The 14,121-nt window shown below is 38.1% G+C and overlaps 1 pseudogene; it reads right to left on the bottom strand.

Annotated features, from left to right (window-relative positions):
* Positions 1-12,044: 12,044 nt before the first annotated feature.
* Positions 12,045-13,643, bottom strand: LOC112701389 (uncharacterized; annotated as a pseudogene).
* Between the last annotated feature and the right edge of the window lie 478 nt (positions 13,644-14,121).

The raw sequence follows: 14,121 nt of genomic DNA on the forward strand, positions 1-14,121 counted from the left end.
ATCATAGGTATTTTCTATGATGGTCTCTCTGAACTATCCAAGATGTCCTTGGATAGCTCTGCTGGAGGATCTCTTCATCTGAAGAAGACGCCTACAGAGGCTCAAGAGCTAATTGAAATGGTTGCAAATAACCAATTCATGTATACTTCTGAAAGAAATCCTGTGAACAATGGGACTAGTCAGAAGAAAGGAGTTCTTGAGATTGATACTCTGAATGCCATATTGGCTCAGAATAAAATATTGACTCAACAAGTCAATTTAATTTCTCAAAGTCTGTCTGGAATGCAAAATGCACCAAGCAGTACTAAGGATGCTTCATCTGAAGAAGAAGCTTATGATCCTGAGAACCCTTCAATGGAAGAGGTGAATTACCTAGGAGAACCCTATGGAAACACCTATAATTCTTCATGGAGAAATCACCCAAATCTCTCATGGAAGAATCAAGAGAGACCTCAACAAGGTTTCAACAATAATGGTGGAAGAAACAGGTTTAGCAATGGCAAGCCTTTTCCATCATCTTCTCAGCAACAGACAGAGAACTCTAAGCAGAACCCCTCTGACTTAGCAACCATGGTCTCTGATCTAATTAAAACCACTCAAAGTTTCATGAATGAAACAAGGTCCTCCATTAGAAATTTGGAGGCACAAGTGGGACAGCTGAGTAAGAAAATCACTGAACTCCCTCCAAGTACTCTCCCAAGCAATACAGAAGAAAATCCAAAAGGAGAGTGCAAAGCCATAAACATGGCCGAATTTGGAGAGGAAGGAGAGCAAGTGAACGCCACTGAGGAAGGCCTCAATGGGCGTGCACTGACCTCCACTGAGTTCCCTAATGAGGAACCATGGGAATCTGAGGCTCAAAATGAGACCATAGAGATTCCATTGGAATTACTTCTGCCATTCATAAGCTCTGACGAGTATTCTTCCTCTGAAGAGGATGAGTATGTCACTGAAGAGCAAGTTGCTAAATACCTTGGAGCAATCATGAAGCTAAATGACAAGTTATTTGGAAATGAGACTTGGGAGGATGAACCCCCCTTGCTCACCAAAGAACTGGATGACTTGTCTAGGCAGAAATTACCTCAAAAGAGACAAGATCCTGGGAAATTTTCCATACCTTGTACCATAGGCACCATGACCTTCAAGAAGGCTCTGTGTGACTTAGGGTCAAGTGTAAACCTCATGCCTCTCTCTGTAATGGAGAAGCTAGGGATCTTTGAGGTACAAGCTGCAAGAATCTCACTAGAGATGGCAGACAATTCAAAAAAACAAGCTTATGGACTTGTAGAGAATGTTTTGGTGAAAATTGAAGACCATTACATCCCTACTGATTTCATAGTCCTAGAGACTGGGAAGTGCATGGATGAATCCATCATCCTTGGCAGACCCTTCCTAGCCACAGCAAAGGCTGTGATTGATGTTGATAGAGGTGAACTGTTCATTCTCGTGAATGAAGAATCCTTTGTGTTTAAGGCTCAAGGATATCCCTCTATCATCATGGAGAGGAAGCATGAAGAGCTTCTCTCAAACAGAGCCAAACAGAGCCCCCACAGTCAAACTCTAAGTTTGGTGTTGGGAGGCCACAACCAAACTCTAAGTTTGGTGTTGAACCCCCACACTCAAACTCTAAGTTTGGTGTTGGGAGGTTCCAACACGGTTCTGAGCATTTCTGAGGCTCCATGAGAGTCCTCTGTCAAGCTAGTGACAATAAAGAAGCGCTTGTTGGGAGGCAACCCAATGTTCTATACTTAATTATTTTCTTTTGTTATTTTATCTTTTTTGTAGGTTGATGATCATAAGGAGTCACAAAATCAATGAAAAAAGCAAAAACAGAATGAAAAACAGGAAGAAAAACAGCACACCCTGGAGGAAGAACTCACTGGCGTTTAAACGCCAGTGAGGCTAGCAGTTGGGCGTTTAACGCCCAGTCTGGCACCATTCTGGGCGTTTAACGCCAGAAAGGGGCACCAGACTGGCGTTAAACGCCAGGAAAGGGGAAGAACCTGGCGTTAAACGCCAGAAAGGGGCACCAGCCCGGCGTTTAACGCCAGAATTGGCTCAAAACGTGTTTTTGAATGCCATTTGGTGCAGGGATGACTTTTCCTTGACACCTAAGGATCTGTGGACCCCACAGGATCCCCACCAAACCCTACCACACTCTCTTCTTCTTCACCCATTCCCCAATCACCTCTACCACTCTCCCTCTCCTCCATTTCTTCTTCTTCTACTCTCTTCTTTCTTCTTTTGCTCGAGGACGAGCAAACCTTTTAAGTTTGGTGTGGTAAAAGCATTGCTTTTTGTTTTTCCATAACCATTTATGGCATCCAAGGCCGGAGAAACCTCTAGAAAGAGGAAAGGGAAGGCAAAAGCTTTCACCTTCGAGTCATGGGAGATGGAGAGATTCATCTCAAGGGATGCACTTTCCTCCACAAGACTATTGGGAGCAACTAAACACCTCCCTAGGAGAATTGAGTTCCAACATGGGACAACTAAGGGTGGAGCATCAGGAACACTCCATCATCCTTCATGAGATTAGAGAAGATCAAAGAATCATGAGGGAGGAGCAACAAAGACAAGGAAGAGACATTGAGAAGCTCAAGCACTCCATAGGATCTTCAAGAGCAAGAAAGAGCCGCCATCACTAAGGTGGACCCGTTCCTTGATTTCCTTGTTATTTATTCTTCTGTTTTTCGAATTTTATGCTTATGTTTATCCATGTTTGTGTCTTGTGATCATTAGTGTCTTAGTGTCTATGCCAAAAAGTTATATGAATCCATCACCTTTCTTAAATGAAAACTGTTTTTATCACAAAAGAACAAGAAGTACAGGATTTCAAATTCATCTTTAAAACTAGCTTAATTAGATTGATGTGGTGACAATACTTTTTGTTTTCTGAATGTATGCTTAAACAGTGCATATGTCTTTTGAATTTGTGGTTCATGAATGTTAAAATTGTTGGCTCTTGAAAGAATGATGAAAAAGGAGACATGTTACTGAGGATCTGAAAAATCATAAAAATGATTCTTGAAGCAAGAAAAAGCAGTGAAAAAAAAAGAGAAAAGAAGAGAGAAGGAGAAAAACGAAAAAAAAGGGGAGAAAAAGAAAAGAAAGAAATAAAGTTGTGATCCAAGGCAATAAGAGTGTGCTTAAGAACCCTGGACACCTCTAATTGGGGACTTTAGCAAAGCTGAGTCACAATCTGAAAAGGTTCACCCAATTATGTGTCTGTGGCATGTATGTATCCGGTGGTAATACTGGAAGACAGAGTGCTTTGGGCCACAGCCAAGACTCAATAAGTAGCTATGTTCAAGAATCATCATACTTAACTAGGAGAATCAATGACACTATCTAGATTCCGAGTTCCTAAAGAAGCCAATCATTCTGAATTTCAAAGGATAAAGTGAGATGCCAAAACTGTTCGGAGGCAAAAAGCTACTAGTCCCGCTCATCTAATTTGGAGCTTAGTTTCATTGATAATTTGGAGTCTATAGTATATTCTCTTCTTTTCATCTTATTTGATTTTCAGTTGCTTGGGGACAAGCAACAATTTAAGTTTGGTGTTGTGATGAGCGGATAATATGTACGCTTTTTGGCATTATTTTTAGTATGTTTTTAGTAGTTTGAGTTGAGTTTTTAGTATATTTTTTATTAGTTTTTAGTTAAAATTCACTTTTCTGGACTTTACTATGAGTTTGTGTGTTTTTCTGTGATTTCAGGTATTTTCTGGCTGAAATCGAAGGTTCTGAGCAAAAATCTGATTCAGAGACTGAAAAGGACTGCAGATGCTGTTGGATTCTGACCTCCCTGCACTCGAAGTGGATTTTCTGGAGCTACAGAAGCCCAATTGGCGCGCTCTCAACGGCGTTGGAAAGTAGACATCCTGGGCTTTCCAGCAATATATGATAGTCCATACTTTGCCCAAGATTTGATGGCCCAAACCGGCGTTCAAAGTCACCTACAGAAATTCCAGCGTTAAACGCCGGAACTGGCACCTAAATGGGAGTTAAACGCCCAAACTGGCATAAAAGCAGGCGTTTAACTCCAAGAAGAGTCTCTACACGAAAATGCTTCATTGCTCAGCCCAAGCACACACCAAGTGGGCCCGGAAGTGGATTTTTATGTCATTTACTCATCTTTGTACACCTTAGGCTACTAGTTTCTATAAGTAGGACCTTTTGCTATGGTATTTATCATCTTTGGACATTTTTAGTTCTTAGATCATTGGGAGGCTGGCCATTCGGCCATGCCTAGACCTTATGCTTATGTATTTTCAACGGTGGAGTTTCTACACACCATAGATTAAGGTGTGGAGCTCCGCTGTACCTCGAGTATTAATGCAATTACTATTGTTCTTCCATTCAATTCCGCTTGTTCTTATTCCAAGATATCACTTGTTCTTCAACTTGATGGAGGTGATGATTGACGCCCATCACCATTCTCACCCATGAACAAAGTGACTGACAACCACTCTTGTTCTACAAGCATTTGAGGCTTGGTGAATATCTCTTGGATTCCTGATTGCACGATGCATGGTTGATCGCCTGACAACCGAGTGCTCGCCTGACAAACGAGCCAGCCATTCCGTGAGGTCAGAGTCTTCGTGGTATAGGCAAGAATTGATGGCAGCATTCAAGAGAATCCGGAAGGTCTAACCTTGTCTGTGGTATTCTGAGTAGGATTCAATGACTGAATGACTGTGACGTGCTTCAAACCTGTAACCTACTGGGCGTTAGTGACAGACGCAAAAGAATCACTGGATTCTATTCCGGTAGGGGAGGGAACCACACCGGTGATTGGCAGCACTGTGACAGAGTGTGTGCATTAGCTTTCACTGCGAGGATGGGAGGTAGCTGCTGACAACAGTGAAACCCTACACGAGCTTGCCATGGAAAGGAGGAAGAAGGATTGGATGAAGGCAGTAGGAAAGCAGAGAGACGGAAGGGAAGGCATCTTCATGCGCTTATCTGAAGTTCCTACCAATGATATACATAAGTACCTCTATCTTTATCTTTGTGTTTTATGCGTTTATCACTATACCCATTTGAGTCTGCCTGACTGAGATCTACAAGGTGACCATAGCTTGCTTCATACCACCAATCTCCGTGGGATCGACCCTTACTCGCGTAAGGTTTTAAGATGAAAAAGGACTGCTGATGCTGTTGGATTCTAACCTCCCTGCACTCGAAATGGAATTTTTGGAGCTACAGAAGTCCAATTGGTGCGCTCTCAATTGCGTTGGAAAGTAGACATCCAGGACTTTCCAGCAATATGTAATAGTCCATACTTTGCCAGAGTTTAGACGACGCAAACTGGCGTTCAATGCCAGCTTTCTGCCCTATTCTGGCATTAAACGCCAGAAACAAGTTATAAACTGGCGTTTAACTCCAAAGAAGTTCTCTACATGTGAAAGCTTTAATGCTTAGCCCAAGCACACACCAAGTGGGCCTGGAAGTAGATTTCTGCATCATTTACTTATTTCTGTAACTCTAGTAACTAGTTTAGTATAAATATAACTTTTTACTATTGTACTCACATCTTTTGATCATCCTTGATCTTGGGATCAGATCTTTTTCCATATTTTCGAATTCATATGCCATTTGGGGAGGCTGGCCATTCGGCCATGCCTAAACCTTGTACTTATGTATTTTCAACGGTGGAGTTTCTACACACCATAGATTAAGGTGTGGAGCTTTGCTGTTCTTCGAGTATTAATGCAAAGTACTGTTGTTCTTCTATTCAATTCATGCTTATTCTTATTCTAAGATATCAATTCGCACACAAGAATATGATGAATGTGATGATTATGTGACACTCATCACCATTCTCACTTATGAACGCGTGATTGACAACCATTTCCGTTCTACATGAAAACAAGCTTGAAGGTATATCTCTTGTGTTTCTAATCAACGATTCACATCGACTCCCCTATGACAATGGGGCATCTGAATCTGAGATTAGAACCTTTGTGGTATAGGCTAGAATCAATTGGCAGCATTCTTGATATCCAGAAAGTTTAAACCTTGTCTGTGGTATTCCGAGTAGGATCTGGGATGGGATGACTGTGACGAGCTTCAAAATCGCGACTGTAGGGCATGGTGACAAACGCAAAAGGATAGTAAATCCTATTCCTACAGGATCGAGAACCAACAGCTGATTAGCCATACGATATCTGTGCATGATATTTTTAATCCGAGACGAGAAATCCGACAGTTGATTAGCCGTACAGAAACCGTAGAGGACCATTTTCACTGAGAGGACGGGAAGTAGCCATTGACAACGGTAAAACCCAACATACAGCTTGCCATAGAAAGGAGTATGAAGGATTGGATGAAGGCAAAAGGATAGCAGAGATTCAGAAGGAACAACGCATTTCCATACGCTTATCTGAAATTTCCACCAATGAATTACATAAGTATCTCTATCTTTATTTTATGTTTATTTATCTTTTAATTATCAAAATTCTATAACCATTTGAATCTGTCTAACTGAGATTTACAAGATGACCATAGCTTGCTTCAAGCTGACAATCTCCGTGGGATCGACCCTTACTCACGTAAGGTTTATTACTTGGACGACCCAGTGCACTTGCTGGTTAGTTGTGCGAAGTTGTGAAAAAGAGTTGAGATTACAATTATGCATACCAAGTTGTTGGCGCCATTGAGATCACAATTTCGTGCACCAATTAACCCTACGACATCTGCATCTCAAAATCCCTAAGAACAGATAACCAGAACAACAACAACAATAACAAGAGTTTCGATGCGGGAACAACTTACTGTAACAAGAAAGAATGACGGAATGGAGTAGCAGCTCCGACAGCAGCGCTGACAGCTACGGCTCCCTACAGTGTGACTACCCAAACAGCGACGACGGCGAGGGAGCAACGGCAGCGGCGGCATCGCTGTGACCACCTACCACTGTCATGTCTTCTCCTTCTTCGCGGACTCCCTCTTTCTTTGTGAATTTATATCAACGACGGCGACAGTGATAGACTTCAACGATCGCAACGAAACGGCGACGACAATGGGCTCTGCGGGCGGTGACACAACGCGACAGTGACGACTCCTTCCTTGCGGCCTCTGGCTCGCATATCCTTCTCTCTCGCACGGGATCCTCGGTTACGGCCTTAGCAGTGGCAACGCTCCCCAACGGCGGCTCTCTCCCTCTGTCTAAATGGCGCTTTCTCTCTCCTTCCCCCTTCTTCCGTTTCTCACTTTCTTCTTTTTTCTTTCTTCTCTCTTCTGTGTATGTGTGTATCCGTTGGTGAGGGTAAGGGGCTAGTAGGTGTCAGTGGTGGCTAGGTTTAGGTAGTAGGGGAGTTAAGATTAGGTAAAATTAGGGTTTGGGTAGAGTATTAATTAAAAACTAAATTTAACCTAATACAATTAACTTTAAAAATACTAATTATTTTTTTAAATTTACAAATTATTTTTCATTAAGTATTTTAATTTAAAATTAGAGATAAATAAATAATTTTATTTTAGTTCATAAAATTAATCAAAACTCTCAATTATTCCATTTAAATTGTATAAAACTCTCATTATTTTCGATTACTAAAACGTTAAATCCCTAATATGAAAATATTGAATTATTTAGAAGATTTTATAAATCCTAATGTATTTTAAACCCAAAGTATCTTAAAATTTAATTTAATTACTTTTAAGAAAAATAATTTTCTTTAAATAAAATTATCAACAAATATTATAAATTATAAATAACTTACTATTTTATTTTCAAAAATCGGAAGTATTACACTTGTGACAGAGATCTCTTTAATTAATACATTTTTTTTATTCTGCTCACTTGTGGCAGAAGTTCGTTAGAATCTTTTAGTCTTTACTCTCTGCTCTCTTGTGGTAGAGATCTTTTTAATTAATATATTCTTTTCTTTTTTTGTTTTTGCTCTCCTGGGATAGAGATTCATTAGATTCTTTTAGTTTATACTCTCTACTCTCTTGTGATAGAAATCTAATCTAATGTGATAAATATCCCTTTAATCCTTTTCTTTCTTCTTTTTTTTCTTTTCTATTTATCATTCTTTTATTTTTCTTGTTTTAATACCACAAATCGTCTTCACAATCTTCCTTCATCTCTCCCTAGACGTTTTATGAAAAGTGAATCATAGGATTCTCAGTTTAGGTTCGATTTTCTACAACTTTTAAGTAAGTTTTATTTAACTCTTCTATTCTGTCATAATACAAATTACTAATATATAATATTTTAAAAATACATAGATAATAATCTTAGTATTGGAGTAAGGATAGTATTTTTTTTATTACCAAAAACTTATTAACTTGAACTTTAAATAATCTTATTACTCAAAACTTATTAACTTAAGCTTTATTATTAAGTTTTTATAAATTATTCTATATATCTGAGGCATTTAAAACATTTATATTTTTATCCCAACATAGTTTATAAATTACTAAAATATCCTTATATATAATATAATTATCAAAATAACTTTGTATCTTTTATAAAATACTCATTTTACTCTTAAACTTCTTAATTATTATCCAAAATACCCCAAATAAACTTGCATAATTACAAAACTAACTTCGATTTTTATTAAATTACTATTTTCATCACTAAAATAAATTTTTATTTCCATGATTATAACTTTACCAAAGGAGCGAACCCCATTCCCAAAATTCTTCAAGTTTTCTATTTGATTTTTAAGTCTGTTTTTAGTTTTACGATTACGAATTTTTTTTAATGTTCAATTCTAATTTTCAACTACCAAATCATATGAATTTCATTATGTTTCAAACTTAGAGTCACCTATTTTTGACATAAATCAGTTTGGTCTTTTTAGCTTTCCAAAAGACCGAAATTACAAGCTATAAAACATCAAAATTTTACACAAAACAATCATATAATCACTTGAAGCTTTCACAACCAGCCACCATTTCAATAAACATAAACACATTCAAATCACAATAAAATATACCAAATCTTACCTTTGTATGATACTATGATAGATACCAAACTAAAACACCAAGAAAACTTTTTGAATAAAAAATAAAAAAAAGTCAAAATCAGTTACTTTACCTTCGGGACTCCCACTTGGTCAAACTATGCATGGAAGATCAACGGCACCATTGTTGATTTTTCCCAAACAAAAGTGATGTTAACATGAAGAGGAGAAAGATATAAATACTTTAATCGAATTAGATTTTTTATTAGAATTATGAAACTCAAGAAATTGAAGCTGGAAGTTCATGGAGGGGTTACGGTTCTCTTTCTCTCCCTCGGCTCTTTGCTTTCTTTTTTCTTAAACAAATAAACCAGTATGATGATGATTAATCGGATAATTATTATTTTGAATAGTGATGTGACACGTAGGGGGTTGGGTGTCAAACATAGAAGCGACTTAGTCAACAAAATTATAAATATCTTAAATGGATAATTATAAAAGTTAGATATATTAAAACACAAGTAATATATATTACTAATATAAATAACATTAGTAACATAATAATAAAAGATTTATGATAAAGTATTAGCAAAACTAAGTTTACCGAAAAATACCAATGGTTATTCATACTGGCAAATTTTAAACTTGAAGTATTAATTACCAAAATTAAATTATAAAATATTCGTTATTAATAGATTACTAAACTTATAATTTCAATTATGTAAAATATCTTATGATAGCAAAATTATATAATAATCTTAATTAATATAAATTCAAGTTATCATAAAAATTAATTTAAATACCTTTAACAAAGTTTCTAAAAATAAAAGCTCCAATATAAATTATTCATAATTAATAATTTAAAATATGATGTTTAGTAACATATCAATCACTTAATCAATTTGGGTTGGTCGAGTGGTCAGTTCACTCGTCCGCTTAAGCAAGTATCGGGGGTGGGTTCGAATCCCGTCTTGTGCATGCAGCAACCCATTGGCCAGCGGCAGACCCTTAAATGAAGCTTAGATTCGCGATGAATTAATCCTTAACCTGTCGGGTAGGGGAATACTGTCGGGTAGGCGAATACTGTGGGCAAGAAAGCGCCCCGATGAAATAGCAAAAGAAAAAAAAATCAATCACTTAAAAATTAAATCATATAATTTTTACCATTCATAAATTACCGAAATTCTAGTCTCAATTATGAAAAATATCACATTTAATAAAATTATGTATATAATAATCCTAGTCAATTTAAACTTCAATAATCATAAAATTAAATTAATTATATCTAATTAAATGATTTCCAAATAAATGGTTAAATTTAATAAAATAGGTCACAAATAATAGAAATTTCAGAAATACGGGTTGTTACAAGAACTACTACTCTTGCGTACTACCTAGACGGATGTTTACAAACTCAATCCGAAGCGAGTGAAACAAACTACAACCACCACAAGTGCATTCAGGTCCACAAATACAGCTCGGAATGGGACAGAAACTTTCCAGTTCTCCGCATGTCGTCTTCAATTTGGTGATATAGGAGGTAACAGTGAGATCCCCTTGCTTAATACTAAACAAATTTTCTTCCAACTCAGCTATCCTGAAAATGTCATCCTGATGATATCTATGTTTTAGATCTCTCCATAGGTTAGAAGCATTTTCAATTCCACATAACCACAGTGAGAAATTTCACTACTCAGGGAAAGAAGGATCCATGCGACAACATAGGAATTACATTTATCCTAGGCTAAAAAATTTGAATCACTAATAGCAGGTCTCAGAAGAGAACCATCCACAAAACCAATCTTATTTTTAGTTTTCAAAGCACGCAGCATAGCACCGAACCAAGCATGATAATTGGAAGGAGTTAACACAACATTAATGATAGAAATACCAGAGTTCTCACTAGGATGCAAGTAGTAACGGCTAGTAGGATCAGTAATGGAACTTACAAGTAGGCGATTTGGAATGGGAGAAATGAGGCTCTGAAGTTGAGACAATTGATTCAGCAACCGTGTGAGATTCTGCACGTCGTTCTAGCAGAAGGATGGATTCTCCATGGAAGATCTGGATTCACCATATGATCCTCATTCGCAATAGATGGGCTGAATCGGCTACCAGTGATGAGAATCACAAAATTTCTCAATGCTTTTCAACTGCAAAGGCTACAACCCGCTGTTGCAGAGCCAATTTAACTCATCAATGAAATAATGGTGAATCACAATAATACAAGTTAACAATGAGCCTGCATATATACACTTAGCTCCAATAAATTGAGATCTAAACTAACCTATTGTAGTGTGGCATTGTACAATGCTAACAAACTATCATGCCAAAAATGCTGTAAACTCATCCAACTAACTACTAGTATATACAAATGCTAATTACAATTATTGAACTAATCTGTTACCTAATACAAGTTTATATCTTCGATTCGATTCAGAGCCACATCTCATTGTTCTTATCCATATTCTTTTGATTTAAGAATTGATGCTATTTAATCTATAATGATGTCTTACCTTGCTCTTATATGAGTCAATATTCCTTCTCTTCACTTCACTAAAATCCATCTTGTACTGAGCTTACAATTAGGCTTACTCAATTTTGATCAATAGAACCAACTCAGAAGCAACATCACCAATGTTTAGACCCTAGTTTAAAGAATCCAGTGGTGAAGTGTTCAAGTGTGGTCGTAAATGCATACCATTACACCATAACAGAATGCACGAACAACTCCAGCAGTAGAAGTAAAAAACAAAGAAGAAAAACTTGAAATGTTATAATTCTAGCAAAATCACCATATAAAATTACCAATTTGAAGTTAACTTAAACTTGTATAAAGGCTCTTGCAAAAGTCAATCTTACGAACAAGCATACAAAATTTGTTTGCATTAGAGAAACACGTTTCAATGGTTAACATGCCAACCAAAATTGCAATTCTGAAATACAAAATATCTACCAATATAGGAATCATATACTAATTCACTGAAAAAGCCTCCATTCTCTAAGTCTCCATATACCAATGGGAGGTACAAATATATAGCTAGCAAACCAAAACATAGTATACAAGTGTGCAACTAACATTAAGTTAAGTTAAAAGGTAACAACAGCTAAGCATAAACGAATGAAATTATGCATCAGCACCATCGGAAGTTTTTGCCGCAAAAGGGTCATGAGTTGGGCCAACATCCTGCCCAATGTGGCACTGCACGAGCCGCTGCAGATCAGCCATAACCTTGTGCTCCCTCTTGGCCTTTTCCTCATAGTTAAACATAGCCAAAGCACGCTTATCCTCAGCACTATAAACCTGGTTCTCCTTCCTAATACGAATGGCATTCATTCTCTGATGCCTGCTACCACTCATGACATAACCAAGGCTCTCAAACTTCTGAATCTCCTCAGCTGAAAGACTGACTTCACCTCTTCGTGGGATACGCTTCCCCTGCTGCACATATTGCATGATTGCATCACCTTCTCCCGGTCTAAGGGCACCACCATAACTTATGTGACCCTCTGCCTTTGGCAAGGGCATTGGCCCTACTGCAGGTTCGTTATCTAAAGCTGGTGTCTTCTGAGATTCAAAGAGTTCCTTCAATTTCAAAGCCTCGGGGTTCACCTCTGTTTTCATCACCTCTTCCACTGTTGCTTTGTTCTTTGCATCAGCAGAATCCTTTTCCTCTTCTGACTCAGAACCCTCGCTTTCTGATTCAGATTTTTTGCTTCTTTGTCTTCTGCTTACTTTCGACAGCGAAGAATGCTTCTTCTTTCTCCTGCTGCTACCATCAGAAGAATAATTGCTTTCACTCTCTTCACTCTCATCAAATTCGCTATAGTTTCTCATCTTTCTGCTCCCTTTTCTCTTACCACTCTTCCTCTTACGCTTCCTATTTTTGCGCTCCTCTTCTTCAGTATCGCTTTCCTCCGATTCAACGTCACTATCAACTTTTCTCCTTCTCCTTCTCCTTCTCCGACCCTTCGACTTGGAACTCCTTCTTCTCTTCCTCCTTGAAATTGAATTGTCAGATTCAGATTCACTCGCATCAGATTCGTTATCGCTATTCGACTTTCGTCTACTGCGCTTGGAACCAGAACTCTTTCTTCTCCTTCTCCTCGAGCGCGAACCGTCGGATTCTGATTCAGACTCCAAAGAACTCTCCGAATTGGATTCAGATTTTTATTTTTCGTAATGTTTGATCTCTTTGTCGCTCGAATCGTTATTTTCAATACCATATTTTTCATTATTCTCTTCTACTTTTTCTTCCTCTGATTCTTGTTCGTTCTCGCGCCTAGGAGGGCTCGGCGTGATGTTCCAGATACAGTGCCTCAGTGACTTCCGGATCTTCTGCCTCTTCAGCCTCCGATACTCTTCGAACGGCAATCCCTTCAGTTCCTCGTCGGACTCGGAATCGAAGCATCGTCGCCAGTCACCATTGCGACGGTCGCGGTTGTGAAACAAGCCACCGTTCTGGCGGCCGAAGTTCTTTGGAAGTGCGTCGCCATTAGGATGTCCTTCGTTGGTGGTGACGCGCTTGGGGCTTCTACGTTCAGACGACTCGGGTCGGTGGCGATCACGGCGGCGGTCTCTACTGCGGTCGTATGAGTCATAGCTGGGGCTTCGGCGGCGGTGACGATAAACGTCGGAGAGGTCGGAATCCGGGGTGGTGCGACGTTCCCGCTCGAAAGGGCGTCGTTCATTAGGGATTTTGATTGTGGAAGGTATCCTTCCCATCGCGGAAAATGAAGGGTTGGGATTTGTTTTTTTGTTTGGGGGGGGGGGTGTTGAAGGAAATTTGGATTTTCTGAAGCGAGAAAAGTATGATTTCTTATTATTTATTTTATAGGTGGGGTTAAGAATAAATATGAGAGAAAAACTATTTAAAAGTAGAAGATTATACTTTATCATCTAAAGTAAAAATTCAAAATTTAGAAGATCCAATCCAAATACATTAGTACATATTTTACCTATTTTTGTCTTTTTCTGGTAGAGTTTCTATTTTGGGTCGCATCATTATTCTACGGTGAAAATTCAGGTGAAGTTGATTTTTTGTGAAATTGATATTTGAGAGCCGTTAAATAAAAATTTAGTCAAATTAGTCAAATTATCTAATGGTTCTCAAATATCAACTTCACGTGAAGTCAACTGCACATGAGTTTCCACCTAATTTTATACTAGAATTAGATATTAAAATTAACGATTTTATTAAATA

This window comes from Arachis hypogaea, chromosome 7 (genome assembly GCF_003086295.3).
Source record: "Arachis hypogaea cultivar Tifrunner chromosome 7, arahy.Tifrunner.gnm2.J5K5, whole genome shotgun sequence".
Classification (NCBI taxonomy): Eukaryota; Viridiplantae; Streptophyta; class Magnoliopsida; order Fabales; family Fabaceae; genus Arachis; species Arachis hypogaea.